Below are 22,557 nucleotides of genomic sequence, written 5' to 3'. Positions count from 1 at the left end.
TGAGAAGTTATTTTCAGATAGCAAAATCTGTCTTAGGACGCAATTCAGAATCATGGCAAGACTGGCAAGGCATCTCCACAGGGTCCAACTTTATCCTTGCCAAATGAGCCCATAATAGCAAAGACTCTCATTATGAAAATGATGAGCCCAACCATCACTTGGCTCCGAAGTTCAACTTTATTTATAGTTTTCGTAATTTGTGAACCTACCACCAAGTTTCAAAAATATAACATATTTTCTCTGACACCTGCCTCTTAAAAAAAGTTTGTGTGTGCACATCCAAACTCAGCAGAGATGAAGGAAATTTCTCACTGCTTTTTCCACCCAATGGGAAAAGGACTGTTGAAGAGGATGAATGACAGAACAGAGGCCATCTGTAGGGATGAACTGGTCAAAGCACAATGCCCATAATTCACTGAAACAGAAGCAAATCATTCGAACCCAATTCAACTTTTAAGTGCATCATTGGGGACAGACAATTTTCCAATAAGAGTGATAGCCTTAAAAAGGTAAAATAGCAGTAAAGAAAATCTTATAATCTTGCTACTGAAAATTCCATTTGTCAAAGCCAATGTCTATCAACTCACTCCTTCTAAAATACTGTACTCTGATTTTTAAAAGCAGTTACTTGGAACATCTCTTAAATGATAACAACCCAACTTGTTAGTCTCTTAAAGGAAGATGGGCCCTTTTGTCTGAATGGGGATTTATACTCTAACAAGTTATTTTATACACATTAAAATTTGCATCTCTACTCTGTGGGTATAGATAAGATTATGAGGTCGCAGGTTAAGATGAGGTCATAGACTAAGAAAAGTCAATGTCCTCCGAATGGACACCTAGATGGGGTACTCATATGGTCACTCAGTATCTTCTCTACTATGCTAAGCCAAGCTTCAGTTGCTTTCAAATGTTTCATAATCTTATTAAGAACCACAAAGTATAAGTGATGCTTACCCATAATAAAGGCAAATTTCAAAGAATACTTTTTTCGAAAAGAAACTTGTTCACATATACAAGAAAAATCACTAAGATAAATAGTGAACATGGCAAACCCAGTTAATCTGAACATCAGTTTGCCTTATTTAGAGATTGGTCATCTTGCTTGTCCAGGCCAAGACTTTGTTTTTCACTGTGAAGAGTCATTTGATTCTCACTGACGCACAAAGAATGGGGAAGGTTGTGAAATGCTGAATGACGGAAACATTGCCAGCCAGACACAAAGTGTGGGCTAATAATGAGTCAGGGATGGGCTCCCCAGAATCAAAGACTTCTATGTCCAACCTTTAACAAAGGAGCCTAGTGTAAACAAGGCTTCAGGGAAAGTAAATGACATAAGAAAGGGACAGTCACTTCCTCACCAGAGAACACATATTTGTCAAAATTGGTTGAAACGTGTCCAATAGCTCCAAGGAAGACCGGAATTAGAGGACTCATACCAATAAATGCTACTTTGTAGATCTAGAAGCAGATATACTTGAAGGCTAGCCCACTCTCTTACCTTACTTAAATAACTCAAAAGATTATTGGCTTATGTTTTGTAGTTCATATCATTTTTGCATCCAAAAAAATGGAGGAAAAATGGTAACACTACAGAAGTTAAATGGAAATAGGAGAACCAGAAGAAACATAATTGTAGGTAAAATAGCTTATATATAGAAAAAAAGAAGAAAATCTTCATCTAACAAAAATAGAACAAGAACACTGTAAGCTCATCACTACCTGACCCCTTGCATGCTCTTTGATTCAATATTTCCCTTATCTTGTTGCCCCAGCAATAATTCAGGTTATTTAACTACAGTTCTAAATTGACTACAACCCATGTGAATTATAAGGAAGCATTTCAATTTTTTAACATGGGCAAGGATATTTTCATTATATTTATGTCTTACACAATGGAGTCATTATCAGTAGGAAAAATGAGCAGTGGATATTTCAGACATTGAGTTAATTAACAAATAATGTGGGAAACTCTGATAAATCAACTGAGTTTTTTATTAGTAGAAATTTTCTTCTGCTAATATATTTATTTTCAGTAAATATTCCAACAAATAATTCTAGATAGCATATATGTTGTATTGCAATTTTTAGAACTTGGTAGATAAATACATTTAATGTTTTTACCTGAACATTTAAAAAGTTGGCTGTATCTGTGTAAGATAATAACAAACATAACATGCATAACAAAATACTGGTCACCGTAGGTACCCCAAAACAAGAGTTTACAAATCATACAGCCTCTCACTGGTGGTGACCAGTAGAGATGGGTTGGAAAAATTCTGCTTAGTTATGAAGATTCCAAAAATGTGAATATAAAAAATGCAAAATAATTTAAGATGAAAACTTATACTACTCTAATGTTGAATTAAGTGTCAACTCATTCTGTAAATATCCTAAAGGAAATAATTTAAATACTGTTTTATGACTGGCGGAGGTTTCCACGGACCCTGATGGAAAATAAAAGTCCCTAAGCAAAGAGAAAAAACCAACTTGGAAATAGATCACTTAGAGAACACATAAATTGGGTTATCCCTAAACTTGGCTTATTACAAAATATCTTAGCAATGAAAAATACTATGGAAAAAAACTCTATAGATCTATTTCTTAACCAATTCAATTAGATTCCATTGCCAACAAAAAGCTTGCAATGAAAGGCCATGTATATTATATAAATATATACAAAGGGGAAAAATCTCTGAGTAGAAAAGTACAGTCTATCTCAAATCATAATAGCACCCATCTACCATCCAAGATATGGTAACATACATAATGTATATCCATTGCTTTCTAAGGCACCTGATGGGGTGGTCAAAGTGACCCAACATTACTCCTCAGGCTCTAGGTCAAAAATAGAAGCAATAAATCCGTGAGTGCTAAAGATGGGTGAATACCCATAGAGATGAGATGGTCTCTATTGCTTTGTATTGAAACCCTTAAGTGGTTTGCAATTATCTTATGAAATACATCTGCTCACTTGAATTTTTATTCTGGGTTTTTTTTTCTGTCCATTGAATAGTTAAAGCCACTATACTTAAAATAAAAATGGATCAGTTCTAATTTAATAATAACAGAAGTCCTTTGGGGCTTATCCACTGTTGACAGCGACACAGAATATTGACCTTGAATTTATAAAATATTGACTGAACTTTTATTGTTCTCCCCCTGTTTCCTAGGATGTGATAGGATCAGAATGTGTTTTCCACAGGCTGTTGTTGTTGTTTTCATTTTGCCCAGGGGTAGGAGAGATTCTTTCTTAAAGGGAGTTCAACTAAACAAACCAAACTGAAAGAATCAATTGCACGCTAGATAACAAGATATTTTCATTTAAAATACATCCTAATAAAGTTTTGAGATAATCCTTCTTTAAATTAAAAAGAAATGTGTGAGGAGGTCTGTGTAACCAGAGCTATACCCCTGCAAACAGCACACAGGTGTTTTTGAAAGGGAAACAAAACGAGGACCAACATAACAACGTGTGTAGTAGTTCCTGAATATGCGAAGAAAAGCTGAGCTGGGAGCTATCTTTTCTTCCTCCTGCTCCTGGACTAGTCTTCCATTTGCTCACCTGCAACATAAGCATAATAACAGTGACATTACCTCCTTGTGTTATGGCAAGGAAAGAATGAGACAGTACATGTGAAACCACCTTGTACACCATAAACTGCTATAAACACATACATTATAAATGAGAACTCTGCACATATGTAACTTATGAGCAAAGAGGAAGGCAGACAAGTGTGGTTGAGTGGAAATTTATTCATTCTAACACAGATGTGCCAAAAGTCATTTTTGCAATTGTTTTTCCCATCGCATAATTGACTTCGTGTTGCTCCAAAGTCTTCAAGCTCACATGCTGGTAAAAATACCAAGCAAAACAAAAAAAATTAAATTTGTTTCTTTAGTATAATTTGGGTTCTTCAGAAAACAGTCATTTGGGGGTAAATTTTCATTTGGAGGGAGTTGTTATCCCCCATTCCTCTTGTTACACTGATCTGTCCTCATGAACAAGTTTATGTCAGACTGTGCAGAGACGGAGGAGCATTAGCGTCTGCCACTGCCCTTGCTGGATGGGCTATCAGGTCTGAGTGAGGCACAGTTAACCCCACCCCGGTCTCTATGTGGAGACTTCCACCTTCACAGTCGTCATAAACGTCTGCAATCATCTCTTAGCATAGGAAGTAGACAATGATCACTTCCAAACTTCTTTCCAACTGACCTCTTTTTACCAAGTATTTATTAGGGAGGTGTAGAGAACTATAAATGGTAGTTCTCCAAGGCTCCAGAGGAGAAAGGAGACAGTGTCTTCTGCTTGCATCTCCCCCTCAACTTCTGTCATAGTTTGGGCCGCCTGTTAAAAAACCCCAGCCTGTGGTGCCATTGGGAGGTTGTAGAGTCTTTCATTGGCGGGCTTAGTGGAAGAAAGTGAGGTTAGCGGGAGTACATGAGAAAAGAGGATATTGGGACCCTGGTCTGTTCCTGTCTTTCTCTTTGCTTTATGACAGTCATGAGGTAAGTGGCTCCCTGCCACAATGTCCTTTCTCACACAGTCCCCCAAATAGACCGTGGACTAAAACCTGTGAAACCGTGAGCCAAAACGAAACTTTCTTCCTTATAAATAAACACAGCAACAGAAAACTGACTAACACAACCTTCTTGAGTGTTTTGTTTTGCTTAATCACCTTGGTCATGGTTGTTACCCTCCATGTCTCTTCCGGTCAGGGGCAGCACAGCTCAGAGGCTTTGCCCTCTTATGCAGTAGGGTCTCAGTGGATGAAAGTCTTGAGTGTTTACCCCTCAGAATTTCTTCTTAATATGTAAATGAAAGCTTAGAATTTTCAACAAATCTTGGCTTTTAAAAGAATTCTCTGATAGCCTCAATGACACACAACACATTTATTCTAGAGTCTAGACAGCATGTACCACACTATCAGTGATGGCTACTGACCAAACCCATAGTGTCCAGCTGCCAGGTGAGAGCTATAGGACGTTATGGGAATTATAAAGCATCATAAAATGTTTCCAGACTTGATCCTTGTAACATTAGCTGCACAGTTTAGAACTATGGGACATTTCAAGAGTTTCTTGAGTGGGGGGGGGTAATATTGTGAAGTAACAATTATATAGGGTTATTAACCCATCTTATAGATGAAGAAATGGGACCCTTGCATGAGACAAATGATTTCCTCAGTAAAGTACACCATATAAAAGTTTAAACTCCAGCCGTAATGGTGTAATGGTGCACTTCTGTAAATTCAGCACTCAGGAGGCTGAGGGAGGAGGATGGTTGCAAATTTGAGACCAGCGTTGGCTACAAAGTGAGCTCAAGGCCAGCCTGAATTGCACAGTGAGACCCTGTCTCAAAACAAAAAAAAGTTTAAATTCCAAATTAAACCAAAATATAAACACCAGTTATTTGCACTGTTATTCCTGAGTTCTTTTCACTATTGAAATAGAAGTTCCTTGATAATAACTGTCAATCCAAAAGAATAAAATAAGAATTTCTGCTACTGACCTAAACAAAATACACACACACACACACACACACACACACACACACACACACCACACCACTCCACTCCACTTTGGTGAAGACTGGCAAGAGATATCCTGATGATTCATCATTAAACTCCTTTATTCACTCCTTTCTTCACTCAGCAAGCATCTAGTGAAGTTTCACCTACAACAAACATTATGCTATGGATTGGAAATTTAACAAGATAATTGTCCCTTCTCTTTATCTCAAGATAGTGAGTGGGAGAGACAGAAAAATGTAATCATAGGACAAGTAGGAATGATCAGTGCTGTCTAATATTAAGTATCATAGCACAACTCACGTGTTGAGTTGTGAGAAATGCTCATCTCAATAGGCAAATCACTAAGAGAAAGACTGAAACACAGAGTTCTACAACAACATGGAAGTCAGGAGAACTACTTACAATTCTTGTTCATTTATCACTGGCTATTTCATTCTCAATAGTCTCAAGGCACTATAGACTTGCACTACGTGGAATAACCATAGCTGATCCATCTTGCATTCCATACTGAGCTGGAGTACTGTACCTATGTCTCACATGCGAATTCACCTGTGGCCTTAATGATTCACTGAACTGCACTTAAAACAAAAAATGAATGCAAAGGGTATATGTGTGTGTGTTCATGTGTGTGTATGATAGTCTTAAAGGATATGAACAACCTCACTGATAGCCCCTTTATACCTGTATTAGATAATGTAGCCAATGAAATGATACTTCAGCTGATTGCTTTCCTACATGTTTTATTTATTGAATACAAATTTTCTTAATGTTATCTCTCTTTTACTCACCACATATATACCTGCAGCACTAAAAAACAAATTCAGTAAATGTCATTCAAATATTTTCCTCAAATATGCCATTTTCCAAGCAATCGTTTTTCACCTATAATAGGGAAACTCCAGAAATGACTTGAGATTTGAGTTAGTATTCAGAAGTCTACTCATGTGAAGGCTCTATCAGAATAATGCCAAAAAAAAAAAAAAATACTTTTAGGTGGCTAAAGAGTGACAAATGCCAAATGTAGTGAAGAAACATGAATGTGTGAAATTTTATTCTTCCAAATTCTGCAGCATAAATACTTTTCCTGAAACATTAAGTTCTTTGATTTAAATTTTGAACTTAACAGGCTGGTACACTTAAACCATTAATTCTAATTAAACAGAAAAACTACAATTATCCCCTAAATACTAAATGGTTTAGAAATAGTTTAGTAAAGGAAATAAAAATCCATAGCCATTTTTTCTCTTGGGGAGTGAAAGGCATTTACATATCCCACTATGGAATTGTAAATATGCTAATTATATGCTAATGTAAACATGAAAAAATGTTCTATGGAAATTGCAAGTTGAAGAACTACCAGAAACATGCAAAAAAAAAAAAAAATAGTAGGTCTGCTTGAAAACGTCTGCCATCTTGCTTATTGATGTGTAAACATCCAATATGCTCAAGGCTTTGACATCTCTATTCATTTTGGGGTTTGAATCAGCTATAATTATATGACCCTTAATTGTGTGATTGATTTGTCAAAATTCTCAAATCTTTTACATAAGAGGCAAACTTTTTATAAATAACAGTAATTTTATGACTTCACATTCTAAGTGAAAATTTCTCGAGGAGATTGAGATGTCCTAAATTAACAGCATGTGTGTTAATTGGCTCATTTGTTCAACTACTCAGACATAGAACTGTATTTTTCACAGCAGAGGTCACATTTTTAATCTTCCTTTTTAAAAAAGATTTTTTTCACCAATGTTCCCTAAAATGCTCAACAAGAGCATCCTGTAAAACTTCATACCTGACACAGAGCAAGAGGAGGCCCCATTCTCTGTATTCCATTACATAAAAAGATCATTCTAGGCAAAATACCAGGAAGAAGGAAGATACCCAGTGAGTGAAATGACACAAGTTTCAAATCTTTGTTCCAGGTTACTGCTCCCTCCAGTTATAAAGTGGCTTTTGCATCTGGCAAGCATATGCAGAACACTAGGCCAAATATGGCCAGAACTGTAGCCAGGTTCTTCCATGTGACTCATTCTGACAACCAACCAAAAGTTCCCAATATCGATTTCATTTCCAAATGAAATTTTTACTTTTTTCAGTAGATGTGCTAATATTTTATATACAAGTATAGATAAAACTGACTTACTTGAATATTTTTAAATGAAAAAAATTATGAGATAAAAATATACATAGTGTACTTGTTTCAACAGAAAGAATGAATATTAGGAATGAGATGGATGCTTGGATATTATGGAAATGGTCCTGTAGATACAATCTCCCTCACACTGTCAAAGATTAAGCAACATAAGGGGAGGAGTTTTCAGGGCTTCTGCCAGGCACAGAGGAGAAACAGTCCATGGCAGGACAGACAGGAGGGCAGCAAACAGTGAGGCTGCCTTCTTTCTGACTCTTTATATTCCATCCAGGCTACAAGCATAATGCCTGGTGCCATCCACATCCAGGGTGGGGCTTCCAATTAGCCACATCCAGAACAATGCTAAGGAATCAGTGGACTAATACAATTATCACAGGCCTTTAATCTATATTCATACACTCTGGAGCCAGCCACCTCTGATAAGCCAACTCATTTTTGTGTTATTTAGAGTAAGATTAAACGGCCGAATTACTGTATATATTACTTGATATTTTGTTATAGTGATACTGGCTTATTGTAGCATTATCAAGATGCTGCATACTGACAGTGTATGTAACAAATCCACATCAACAAAAATGAAACAACATTTTCTTGGCTCATTCATTCAAAAAAGTTTACACTGAGAGATGGATGATTAACAAATGTGTCTCTAAAATATGTTTGCAGCTCATATAAAGAATATATTGAAAATGAGCAAATTACAAATGTTTTAAATTATTTTAAACAACGTCTGCATTGTTCGTACTGAGGAAACTCCCATAAAGCATATTTTAGATACATCAGCAAACCTTCTCACATCACCTTAACCATTTTGTTTTTATTTTTCCAAACAGTATCTTTTAGATACGCTCATCGCATTCTCTTCTAGCCCGGACTTTGAGGAAAGTTGGCTACTTTTTCTGTTCCACCATCTTCACTCTATACTCATTTCTGAATCCAGTAGATTCTGGTTATTGCTTCACAATTCTAGTGGAGCTACTTACTGTTAAATTTGCAAGTGAGTCTCTGAACCCAATGGACATCTTTAATTTCTCACCTGGTTCGGTTAAATTCAATCTTGATTGCATCTTCCTTCTTTAAGTCACATATTTCCTTGGGTATGTCCACCAATTTCAGCCTAACCCACCCTTGTGATTTGCTTTATCCTTCCTGTACCTTAATTACTGGCCTCTGCAGAGTTCTACTCCAGTTATGAGGACTGTGCTGCCAGACTGTCTGGCTCAGACCTTAGCTTCTCCTTTTATCAGCTTTGAGCCATTCATTTAATGTCTCTGCCATTTGTTTCCAGCGTAAAAATTGATGATCGTACTAATATTAGCCATTTATATCTTGTTGGTCAGGTGATTAGCACTGGGGGACTATTTTCTGTTACAGTGACTAACTGGGCACACTGAGTCCTACATCTTGGAAATGGGTCATTCTCATAGAACCTGTTCTATCTCAGCTCAACATTTATTTCTACACTTGCCCTAGGAGCAGAGGGATTTTTCTATACCTTGTTCTAGCTAGTTTTTCACCAATGCCCTGGGGACAGTGGGTTTGTAGTTCCTCCTCATGTGACTTAAGGCTTCTATTCTACAGGAAAGAGGGGAGAACGACGCAGATGTGACTTTTCCTCCACAGTTCTGCTACTATCACAGGCTTGCACCCGAGAAAGGAGCTCCTGTCCTGACTTTCTGAGCACACTCTGTGTATACGAACAGCTGGTGAGTGTGCACACATCTTGCCTGTTTCTGCATCCCTGAGACATTTACTTTCATTTTCCTTACCACACAACACTTGGCCTTCATAAATTTCTTAAACATTTTGGTGGAGATCAACTTACCAGTGGTCTTACCCATCTGTTCTGGTAACGGACAGCTGGAAGTTCGTCTCCTTGGGAGAACCCAACCTTGCTTAGATCTTACATTTTTTGGTTTTTCACTCTCTTTTGGATTCCAAAAGTTAAAGTTTTGAAAATTTGCTACCATTTTGTTGTGAGTGTAAGGCAGAAACAGCTTTCTTCAGCTTTTTTACAGCTTAAATGTAAGAACAAAAAATTGATCTTTCAACTAAGGCCTGAAAGTACTTCAACATAAAAATCAGACTATAAACCTTCTGGAGGAAAACACAAAGAATATGCTTGTGATTTTGGAGAAGGCTTAAATGTAGGCAATACAAACAAATGCTTATAATGAAAGAAAAACATTATGAAATGGATTTCATCAAAATTAAAACCTTTACTCTTCGAGAAACACTATTAAGAAAATAAGTAGCTAAAGCTACAGACTGGGAGAAACTACTTGCAGTAAAGAGCTTCTGTCAACTCCTACAATGAAATAATAAAGAGACAAATAACTCAATTCAAAAGATGGGCAAAAGACTTGAATAGGGACATAGCTGAATGGTCAATAAGCACATGAAATAGTGATCATCATTAGTCTTTATGGAAATGCAAATCAAAGCCATCACTCACACAAATGGCTAAAAATAATAGACTAAGGGTACCAACTGTTGGTGAAAATGACAAAAACATCAGAATTTTTCTCCATTGCTGGTGGGTGAACAAAATGACACAAACTCTTTGGAAACTGGTATAAAAGCTTCTTAGCCAGTGAAACATATGCCCTTTGACATTTACCTGAGAGAAATACATGCACACTTTTAAAACCTTATAAAAAGTGTTCCCAAAGGTTTATTTATAATAGCCAAACACCAGGAAAAAACTCAAATGTCTACCAGCAGAAGAATGGAAAAAAGACAACAGAACACGATAAAAGAGAATGGACTGCAGTCGAACAATACCGTAAGTCAGCATCTAAACACATTAATCAAAACAAGAATCCACCACAAGGGCGCATCCTGTTTCATTTCACTTACAGCGAGTTCTCAAACAAGCGAAACAAATGTATGGTGAGAAAATCAGAACAGGGGTTTTGGGGGAACAGGCACTAGAGGAGCAGGATGGGGGAAGATGGGAGTTACCCTTCTCTGGTAATAGAAGTGTTCTTCATAACGAGAGGGGTGTGGGTTGCACAGTATATGCACTTCTCAAAAGTCATCAAACTGTGAGCTTAAGATGGGTGCAATTTACAACCAGTAAATCCATAAATTGAACCCAATAAGAAAGCTAAATGAGAAAAATATATACGTAGGTATACTCGTGACAGGGCTTTCTTTGTGGACCCTACCTAAAGATAGCACCTCCCTTTCTGACACAGGAGCCTTCTTTAGTCTTCACCATAATGTTAAGTTAACATTCTAGTCCTGGCTACATACTATTTGTATTGTCTGTTAGTATGTGATCGTGAAGATAATGACTTTTCTTTTTTTTTTTTTTTTTTTGCCTTTTTCTTTTTTATCGGTACCGGGGATCAAACTCACGACTGCCTGCTTGCAAGGCAGGCGCTTATGCCACTGAGCTAAATCCCCAGCCCCTAAGATAATGACTTTTCATCTAATTTGCCATTATACATCGTATTTTCAATGGTAATGACTACGAATGAAATTCATAGCTACTCTCATTTGATTATAAGTTTTGATTTGTTTTCTTGTTTATTTAGGGGTTTTTTCCCCCAGTGGTCTAATAAAGGGTTTAAAACTCCTAAGAGAGTAAACATAGGTAAAATACTTTGTAATCCATAAATACTACATAATCCAAAGGATGATTAAATATAAGGAATTAGCTACTTATGGAGACATTCAATGTAAGACAGTGTAAAATTTGCTGTAGAACAGCTCATTGTGGTTGTAACCTTTCTTCTGTTGCCTCCCCAAAGCATGAATAAGTCTGGGGGAGGAGACAGCACACTGGTATGGCAGAGCTGTGATCTAATCAGCTAAATCACAGGGACTGCTTCATTTCCTGGAGTTCATGACTTTCCCTTAACTCCATGGCTAATGGAAATTCACTGTAAGGCAGCTTTCTGGGATTAGAATGCTGCAGCAGTCGCAGTCAGATGGAGAATTTCAAGCCAGCTATTGCTCAAACATTTACAGATTTATAACTAATTAGATCCTGTCCACACTTCACCTGGAATCATGTTAGCAAGAGCCATGTTAAAGTGCATTTACAGCTAGCAGGGTTACAACACACTCCTTCAGGTCATCCTGGGCAGCACGCTAACAAGATTATTTTTATATTTCAAGGTTCCTTTAAAAGGAAAGAATAAATGAGTTGGTTTCAAGGAAGCCATAGAGTAGTGCCAAGATTCCAAAATAAGAGTACCTTGGTCACCCATCAGAGATGTAAACTGACAGATAATTACAAATATCCAGCTATACACTCTCTCTCAACTGAGTATACAAGCACAATTTTAAAAATGGTAAAATACATTATGAGAGAAGAGAATTGAAGAAAATGTTAAAAACTACCTGATAAAAGGTGGAGCAAAATATACATTCATTTTATAATGTAGGGGTTACTCTGAGTTCAGGTAAATGTTTGCCTAAGAATCTGCTATAATTTAGAATGTAAAGGGCTCATGATGGGCAGCGACACTCCAGATACCTAAATTTGACTGAAGGGATCTTTAAGCTAATGCAAGCATTATTCAAATACGGTGTGATAATCCAACATTATTCACATAATTTGGAGCATTATAATTAATTACATTTTTAGAAGCAACCTTACACTCCTAGAATACAAGAAAATATTCAAATAAGAACAATTCATATTTCAATGAATTTTACAATGCAGTCATCATCTAACTATTGTATGGACAGAAATACTACGAACCGTCAGAGCATAACACAATCACATTAAAAGCACAAGGAAGAAGTGGAATATTTGAAAAACATGTAATTCTTGGTGACACATTAGGGGTGACTACAGAGGAAGGAGTGGGATAGACTTCTACACTTACTGCAGATATTGATTTAGACATTTGTGGACACATACTCCTTACATCAACTCTCTTGCATTTTTAATGAAAATTGGGACTTAGTAGGAACTGGTACAATATTCTCTGAAGCTCAAAGCTTTAAAAAAAAACCTCAAACAAACAAGAAAAAATAACAACAATAAAGTTCATTACTGTGATGATCACTGCTAAGGCTTCCCTTCCATTAAAAGGGATTACCCAGCCTTGTCTGTCTCCTGAATCCTGGTTTCTATCTGAAATGACTCACCCGTGTAGTGGTAATTGCATGTACACAATTAAAACGTGTAAAAAAGAGTGCAATGATAATTCGGAATAAAAACTTGACTTTCCTTTCCCCTTTAAAAAACTAGCAATTTCATGGACTCTCTTTTAATGATACCGGAGAAGCAGTCAGAGCTACTGCATTCAAAATGTTGTCAGTCTAAGTTCAGCCATGCAGTATCCTTTCATATTCCAGAAGATGGCAAATGTCTACCAATTATATAAAAAATGTGCCATTGTTTGTCACTACTTCTAGCTTGAAATTTTGTATAGAAAGAAACTCTCAGGAAATAGGCTATGTTTTAAAATAGGTAAACACTGATATGACATTTTTGTTTTCCTAACTATGCAAATTGACTTTTAAGAATGAGCTGACTCTGTGGCCCTGCAGATCTAGCACACAGTGATGTAGAAAGGGCATTTCCCACCATGTTATTTTGCAGAATCACTGGGTACCCCACCTTTATGTCAGTCATTAATATTAACTAGGCACAATGACCAATAGCTGGTCTGGCTCTGCATCAATTCGGACCTGTGGTTTAGATGCCACGCACAGCACAGGAGCCTACAAGCTGGTATGACAGACTGACAGCCTCTGACAGTTCGTGCCTCGGCCAAGATCCGAGCCATGAGGCAGGGCAAAACTCCCATCTGCTGTCCATCTGCCATCGTGCCCCTATCAAGAAAGGTTATACCAGGAGCTACAGACAGATGGGCATTGCAGAGACCTATTAAGAGAGAAAAAAGAGAGTCTGAGACAATTAGAATACTGACCTTTGATTCGGCATGGAAATCCCAGTAGCAATGAAAATGATGCATAATTTCAAGGTCTTTAAGTGTGTAAAACAGATACTGTATTTTTTGCAAATAATAAAAATAAATAAAACAATACTGTATTTGCAGTCTACATACTAGTATATTTTGTTCTAAATACAATCTACTTTTAGAAAGAAATGAATGAAGAGTATGTGTGTGTGTTGTCTATACTTGAAGTTGCTTTTGTCAATGACACATCAGTGAATTTCAACAATGTTATAAAACCAATAAAGCAGAAATCCTTTATAAGGTTCTGGTAGTGTACATTTTTCATTAAGAACCTATCCTATACAAACAGGGAACTAGGATAAGTCAGCTCATGTATTAAACAAAAGCCTTAAGACATAAAGGGAACAGTAAACTCCTGAGCTAAATAAAAGCATGTGTTATGTTTCCATAGCAAAATACAACTTTCGCAAGGTAAATACATCCCCTAGACAAAAGGTAGTTATTCATTTCATTCAGTGTATAATATACATCAAGCATGTACCAGGAGAAGGGCTAGATGCTAGGGGCAGAAAGGCAAGTGAGACACAGATGGTCTTTGTCTCCAAAGAGATTAGAGTTCACTGGGGGTGGGGGGAAGAACCCATTGCTTATTATAGTATAGTGCAGTAGTACAGCGAAGAATGGTTTCAAAACCATGTGGCTGGTTCTTAAGGCGTGAAATGATCACCTAAGTTGTTTGGAAAAAGTGAGACTTTCATATGTCTGCTATATGTTTTCACTTTCATACGCTTTAACATAGATTAGTGACTGTTAGTTTTTCTTTATAGCTTATGTAAAAAAATCGAAGGCAGTACACATTTTAAAGAAAAATAATTTTCAAAAATGTTAGAAATTCTTGGGGTAACTTCTACATCTTAAAACCATTTCTTAATAGTAAAATATCTTCCAAAATTTGAGCTGAAATAGTAATCCAATTGACAAATTACTGAAGAAATTACCAAGAAATTATTTTATAAGGAAATTAGAAAACTACAGTTACAAAATGCCTTATGCAAGAAAGTTCTAAGTATATTAGTTATAATAGCTGCTAAATGAAGGCAAGGCCAATGTCGAGCCAGAGAAAAATAGATAATGAAACAATTGAATACCGCTCAATAATGGAAATGAAGAAAACACACAGCACTTGGATGAACACACAACATATCAGCAAATCTCAAAAACATCACGTGAAAATCACCAGATGACACCATATGAACTTTGAGAACAACTAATTTATGTGGACAAAGATATGATTAACTCTATCCTTAGAAGAAGAGGGATACCAAAAGGAAGAGGAAATGAGAGTAGTTTCAAAGATGGAAAATTTTTATATTTTAAACTGAGTTACATATGTATAAAGCATATACATGTGTGAAAGACAATGGAATTTAATGTGTAGGACCAGTCCACTTTGTTGAGTGCAAATTATGTCTTTCATTTGTAAAATATAAAACACTGAGGTCATATTGTACAATAAGTATTAATCAGATATTTATTTTTTAAAACAAATCTATCTAACAATGTAAATAGTGCATCATTTTAGAAATAATAAAAGTTCAAATAACTTGTTTTTGTAATCACAATTTTGAAGGACAAACAAGAATAATAAATGTTTAGAAAATGTTCTGTGGAGAATTCTTTCATCTGCACTACAATCTGCTCCTTATCTGTGTCATATTTAAATAAGTTAATCCAATTCTGGGTCAGAAGGGTATCTCAAGCATAGGGAAACTGCTTTGCTTTATCACGTACTGATACATCCTTTGTTTTCTCAGAACAATTTAACTTCATTGTTATATAAAATGGCCTTGCTGCCCTCATTCTTCATTTCCTTAAGAATCGTAGTCAGTACCAAAAAACAGTAGAGCTATAGAATCTGTGATTAATATCAGCCCCTGATTATTCTGAGCGAAAAAAGACTACATCGCTTTCAAAATGCACATCATTAGAACACAAGCACTTATCCTTTCATGTTTATATTTTATCACTATACAAACTTAACTCCTTTGAAGTTATCATCGACCACTGGCAATACTGTCACTGAAGTTGATTTTGAATTCTTTATTCTTAACCAAAACTTATATTTATATCACTACAAAGAATAAGGATAAATATTAGAGTAATAAAACCATCACTTTCGTTTATATAGAGCATGATTGTGATGTTGTACTACACAAGCAGTTAATTTCCTATTTAAAAATCCGCTGGAGGCTGGGCATGGTAGCACATGCCTATAATCCCAGCACTTGGGAGGCTGAGGCGAGAGGACTGCTGTGAGTTTGAGGCCAGTCTGGGCTACCACAAAGTGAGTTCAAGGCCAGTCTGAACTGCATAGTGAAACCCTGTCTCAAAGGCAAAACAAAAACAAAAATAAAAACCATCCCATGGAGGCTAGTTTAGTGGTAGAGTATTTGTCCAAGGTCCTGGGTTAAATCCAAGCACCACACACACACACACACACACACACACAAGATTCATGGAAGTGTAGAGAACAGATGAAATGTGAAGTGTAAAGTGAAACAGCAGACAGCAGCTATTTTCTTAAACATTGCATGTGTGTGCAGGTGCGTGTGCATGTGCATGTGCATGTGCATGTGTAGAATGGCTGGCAATAACTGTTCTTACACAGTTCAGCAATGGAGAGAACTTCTTTTTCACAGTGACTCTGCTAATTTTGATAGACATGTTGAACACTTTACCATATAGTTATTTTTTTCTGGAGAAATTATAGTTCAATCGTGATAGTGTAAAATCCACTATAGTATATTTTTCAAATTGATAATAACAAAAAACTAATTAAAAACGTGTGTGTGGTATGTATGAGTGAACCCTGTCTTTTCAAAAGCAGGCAGATTATGGAAGAGTCAAAAATGTAACAAGCAACCCTCACAATGATGAATTTCTCATCTTATTTTTGTTTTCTTTAGTGTAGTGTGACCTAAAGGCAGACCCCAGTTGCAAGATGATGGACTATGAAATGGGCACAAGCAGATAAATTGTGGTAGAAACCTTGCACCTGTGTTAAGAGTATCACAAAGAGGACTGCTGCAGAACAGAGAGCTGGAGGGCATCTCAGCAATGGGGACTAAGCCTGCGGAAGCTATGTAGATGAATGTCACACAAACACCAGCTTAACTTAAGCAGTTCCAAGAGAAGACAGCAAAGGCTTTGGGAGCTGAACAGAGAGGTGAGCTTTTTGTACACGTCTCATTCTAACTCTTGTATTTCACATATCCAGTAGGGAAAAGCAGTATAGCCAAGACATGGAGAACCAAACTGAGATTTGAGCTAACTATCACAGATGAGACATAATACCATCTAAATTTAAGTTGGTTGACTCTCTGCTAACCTAAGTGTGATCGCTCTCCAGAAAATCATCAGAACACTATTCCAATAGTCTCTACACAAAAGAATAGTAGCAACCTACATTACTCATTGTCCAAAGAATCAGAAAAATATAGCCAGGTTTTAAAAGCAAAGATACAAACCATGACATGGTATAAAGACTTAGCTACCAGACATGAAAGCAACTGGTATAACTATGCTTCAGGAGTAAAGGCAAATGCTTTTGAATGAAAGTAGAACTGAAAATAGAGAAAATGTATAAGGAATGAACAACTTTGTTGGTCATAAATTAATTAATTAATTTGATGAATGCAAAAGCAGAGTAGAAATAATGTAGAAATGAGAAATTTTATATTCATATCAGTAGAAATTATCTGAACTAAAAAACAGAATGAGAGCAGAAAAGCTCTCAAATATTTGTAAGACAATTTCCAAATATCTTAAACATATCTTTGTAACAAAGAAGGGAGGGAGAAAATGTAGGGAAGATACTATGGAAACCATGGGGCTTCAGAAGTGAAGAATGAGAAACGGAAATGGTAAAAGTTTAGGTTTATATAAAATATTATTTTAAGGGTTAGGGGTTTAGCTCATAAGCACATGCTTGGCCAGCGTGAGATCATGAGTTCAATCCTCTGTACCTCTCCCCAAATTTTAAGCCTTTGTAATACAGGTAATTATTTAAAGCAAATCACTTTTGTATCTAGTGAGATTTCTAATGTATGCAATTATAATATTTATGCAGACTACAACACAAGGGCCACTGAGAGATAATTTGTATTATTGCAATTTTTCTATATTTTATGTGGAGAGGTTCAATATTCTAAGACTGTGAAAGATTTGGTATATATCAAGTAACTCTTTGAAAAATATATTAAAAAGCAAAAATAAATGTCAAAACAAACACTATTTGAGTTAAATGAAGTCTGAAAAGATACTCAAAATATGTGAAAGATAGATGGAAACGAGAATGGGATCAAAAAAAGGGGGGAAGTAAATATATCAATGTTGGGACTTAAATTGAACTGTAGTGTAAAGACTTGTGCAGATCAGCAGAACTGACATAGAAAGTAAGAGCCAATATGTTTTGGTTGTAATGAAATTTACATATAAAGAAAATGAGCTATAGATGTGAATGGAAAAATATGTACCATCTAGATCGTAATTCTCAAGTGGAAAGTTATTATCAGATAACTTAAATTTAAAAACAGAGACTATATCCAGATATTAAAAGAGTTATTTCAAATGACTTCAGGGGCAATTTACCAGGTCAACAATTATGAATGTTAATGTACCTTATTGGGGAGAGTCTAAAAATTAACAAATATTGAAGATATTAAGGCAGTAATAGTATCTTTCCTATTTTACTACTCCTATTTGAATAATTCATAGAAAAAAGTGGGCCACCTCCCTGAAAAATTCAACAAAGACACAGAAGATCTCAATAACATTATTGCTACCTTTATCCACTATTTGTGTAACTCTTACCTAACATTTTCAAAATAATTTTAAGTACACATGGCACATTTACCAAGACAAGAGTCCCGGCAGTCTGAAATGGGCCATTAACAAAATTTCAACATTAAAAATAATCAAAATCATATAGAGTATATTCTCTAACAAAAATGGAATTAAATTAGAAAATACTACTATTAATCATAATAATAATAATATCTAGGAAACCTTCAAAGATGTGTAAATACCAAAAACTTCAAAATAATTCACACATAAAAGATAAGGTTCCAGATAATTCAAAATTGTTTTAAATTACATGACAATAAAAATACAAGTTGTGAGATGGAGCTGTAGAAGGGCTGAGAGAAATGTGTATACCTTTAAATGCTTGTACTACAAAAGAAAATGTAAAATTAATGACCTAGTATTCTACCACAAAAATTTAAAAACCAATGGAAAAATTAATTTGCAAGAAAGAAAATAGTAAAAAGTGGAAATCAAACTTAAAAGAAAAAATGTAACAGCTAGTTATATTTGAAACGATAAAAGTTGGCAAAACCCTGGTCAGAAAATTAAAGAAAATAAAGACAAATAACCAATACAGGTATCAGGAATGAAAAGACTGGATCATACAATTCCAGTAGACTTTTGAAGAATAATACAATAATGCTATACCAAAATATTTTATAATTACATTTCTAGAACAATATACTTTCCAAAGTTAAAAGAAGGAAAATTGAAAATTGAAAAGTATGTGTACACTTGAAATTAAATGATCAATGAAATTAAATGATCAAATGTCTTTCTTAAAATAAGGCCATTTCCCGACCAAAAGTTTTCACTACTGAATTTTGACAAACTTTCATGGAGGAAATTTTTTTTACATGAATATTTTCAACAAACAAATTAGGATCACTACTGTCAGAGAAATACTACCAAGATCTAAAAAGTTTTTGAAAAGTATCACATTCTGATCTCTATTTTATATGTAAAAATTCTTAAACAAAGTTACTAAATATAATCTAACTATATATAATAGTACACTATAATTAAAGGTTTCTCCTAGTAATGCAGTCAGATTAACATAATGAAATCGATGCCATTCATGCTACCAGAATAAATTTAAATTCATATAATCATTTCAATAAACACAGACAGAAACTCATTTGGCAAAATCAAAACCCCTTCTTAATACACACACACACACACACACACACACACACACACACACACACCTCTTAACAAATTAAGAATGATAGAGAACTTTCTTAAACTAATGAAGGGTATCTACAAAAGCACAAAGTCAGTATCATACTTAAAAGGTGAAAGATCACACACCCAAGCCTCTCTCTGTGAGTCAGTGCCATTTCACAGGCTGCAGGGAGAGAATCAACGTCACCAGGAGGTTGCATGAACCCCTGCCAGAGTAGGGACAGCCACATCAAAGCCTGTCTCCATGAATCATCGACATATATGGACTGGGCAGAGAGACCAGGCTCACAAGGAGGTAACCCCACCTGCAAACCATACCATTTTCACTGTTACTTAGGTTGGGTTTTATTCTCTTTTGTTTTATTAGGTTATGTTAAATCTAATGGCAGGAGCAGCTATTTAAAAGACAGCAAGACATATTATGGTAGCCATTTTGGATTTACTATTAGCTTATTTTGAAGTCCTTTATTGCATCCATTGTTTGTTTTTAGTGTTTCTATTCTATTCAGTTTGATTTTTACTATGTCTGAAGGTATCTGCAGCTATTTGGAAGACAACAAGAGGCATTAATGGTAACTATTGCTGATTTTGTACAGTTTTGAAGTCCTGTATCACTTATACTAGTTTATCTTGATGTGTTTTATTTTCCTTGGTTTTATCCTCTTTAAAATTAAATTTTAAAAATGTAAAAAAAAAGGTGGAAGATCAAAAATTTTTTCCACAAGAATAAAATAAGAAGCTTAACTTTAAATATAATTATTCAAACTTTCTGGAGAACTTAGAATTTATATTTTAAAAAGGAAATAAATGAATCACAATTTTAAAAAGTAAAACTGCCAATATTTTCATGTTAAATAATTGTTTACAGTAAATAATACCAAATACCAAGGAACTCATAAAAACCTACAGAAAACGATGAAAAAATTTAGCAGTGTAGAGAATAGAGGGTAACTATCAAAAGTAGTCCATAGTAACTTAAGAGGCAAAATTTTCTCAAATTCTTTTTAGAGTAGTGACCAAGAAAAATAATTTGAAATAAATCTAAGAGCAGATATGCAAGACTTATAAACTAAGATGAAAGCTCTCTCCAAACTGATTCATTAATTTGAAATGATTCCAAACAAAATCCATGAGAATATTTTTGTAAGGCTGTATAACCTCAACCTAAAATTGATGTGGAAATCAAAGGATCTACATAATCAGAAGGTATACTGATCAGTAGATCTTGAAGGAAAGTTGAATTCTACAACTTCTGGATCAGTCAACATTTACGGTACAGCCACAGCTGTACCGCCACAGCAATCAAGAATGTGAGTCATCGGCAAAATCATAACTACACAAAGAAACTAAAATCTTTAGGAACACACACACACACACACACAAATATGGGATTTATTTATTTACTTATTTATTTTTGAGACAGGGTTTTGCTATGTAGCTAAGGCTGACCTGAAATTAGCAAGGATCCTCCTGTCTCAGCTTCCAAAGTGCTGGGATTAGAGGTATGTACCTCAATACAAATCAATAAAAGAAAAACAAGTCTTTTCAACAATCATGCCTCAACAATTGCAAATTCAAATTAGGAGGGGGGGAGTACAATGATCTATTCTTCATACTAAACACAAAAATTGATACAAATTGCAGTAGAGAAGTAAACAACAATACAATCTAAAATTATAAGACTTTTAAAACAAAAAAAGCCAGAAAAACATTTGAATGTTATGCTGGGAAAAGTTTTATAAGAATATGGAAGAGATTTAGGATGCCACTAAAAATGAAAAGGCCAGCAATATTAATACACATATTCTATTACTCAGTCATTCTAATCCTAGATATTTACTAAAAAGAAAAGGAAATATATATCTTACGTAGAAAGTTTTGTACACAAATGATCATGGCTCTTCTATCTAAAATACTCATTAACCAGAAATGACACAAATGTCCAGCAATGAGGTGGACAAGCCCAGTGTGGTGATACAACCAGGCACAGAATAAAAAAGAAGAAAAAGCAAAATTCTGCTCTGCACAATACATGAGTGAATCCCCAAAAACCATTAAGTGAAGAAGCCAGGCAATAAAGGCCAAATAAGTATATACTTACAATTCCATTTATACAAAATTCTAAGAGATGCAAACTAATTTTTACTGCAAGAAAACCAGGACAGCATTGCCTGGAGAGGGAACAGAAAATAGAGAAGGATTGCACAAGACCTCTGGGGAAAGTATTGAGGAAGATGGAAACGTCCTTTATCTTGACTGTGATGATGCTTTTACCAATATATAAACGTATCAAAACTGACAAATTATACATATGTATGTGCAGTTTATTATACTTCAATTATACTTTAATAAAGTTGTAAAAATACAAAATTCATGGAACAGAAATACAACCAGAAATTAAAAGGTTGCCAGGGTACATTTTGTTTAAAAAAAACTTTCATTTACTTTGCTTTAGGTCACACTGCATTTGGGTTTTTAAGGATAAAAAGAAAATCAATTTTTTTGACATGATGCCCCAGTATGTAGTCACAGTAGAGCAAAGGTCTTGTTATTTCTAAATGCAGGGCCGTGCAGTGTTCCTGTGTATACTTTCACTCAACCAGATCCCAGGGGAACATCTACAATCAAAATACTTAATATCATAATTTATGAATATTACACTTAGGAATAATCTATACAAAACTCCAGCACAGAGGTCAGAGTATTAACAAAAGTGATAAATTTTACCAAAGGGGCCACTTCCCTACAAATAGATTGTTATATACACATCAGTGCACAGTTACAGACCTTACATAAAATTTAATTATTCATATTATAACCTAAAAGATCTATATTCTTTAAGTAAAAATATGCATAAATATGCACACAGGCATTCTAGCTTAAAGAAACTTTGCATCCTGGTAGCACATTTATCCTTGAAGAGTTTCCA

General features: G+C 35.2%; 1 long non-coding RNA gene across 1 annotated transcript in view; it reads right to left on the bottom strand.

Moving 5' to 3' along the window:
• Nucleotides 1-1,977: 1,977 nt before the first annotated feature.
• Nucleotides 1,978-22,557, bottom strand: part of LOC106027450 (uncharacterized) — a 61,230-nt gene continuing 40,650 nt past the window's right edge. Inside the window, exon 4 of the long non-coding RNA XR_001201048.3 lies at nt 1,978-3,565. This is a non-coding gene — a long non-coding RNA (uncharacterized LOC106027450). The remainder of the gene's footprint in view (nt 3,566-22,557) is intronic.

The sequence above is a fragment of the Cavia porcellus genome, unplaced genomic scaffold (genome assembly GCF_034190915.1).
Source record: "Cavia porcellus strain 051 isolate PalLab524CR breed Dunkin Hartley unplaced genomic scaffold, mCavPor4.1 scaffold_13, whole genome shotgun sequence".
Taxonomy (NCBI): Eukaryota; Metazoa; Chordata; class Mammalia; order Rodentia; family Caviidae; genus Cavia; species Cavia porcellus.
The sequence above is the reverse complement of the archived record's forward strand: the minus strand, read 5'-3'. Positions and strand labels throughout refer to the sequence as shown.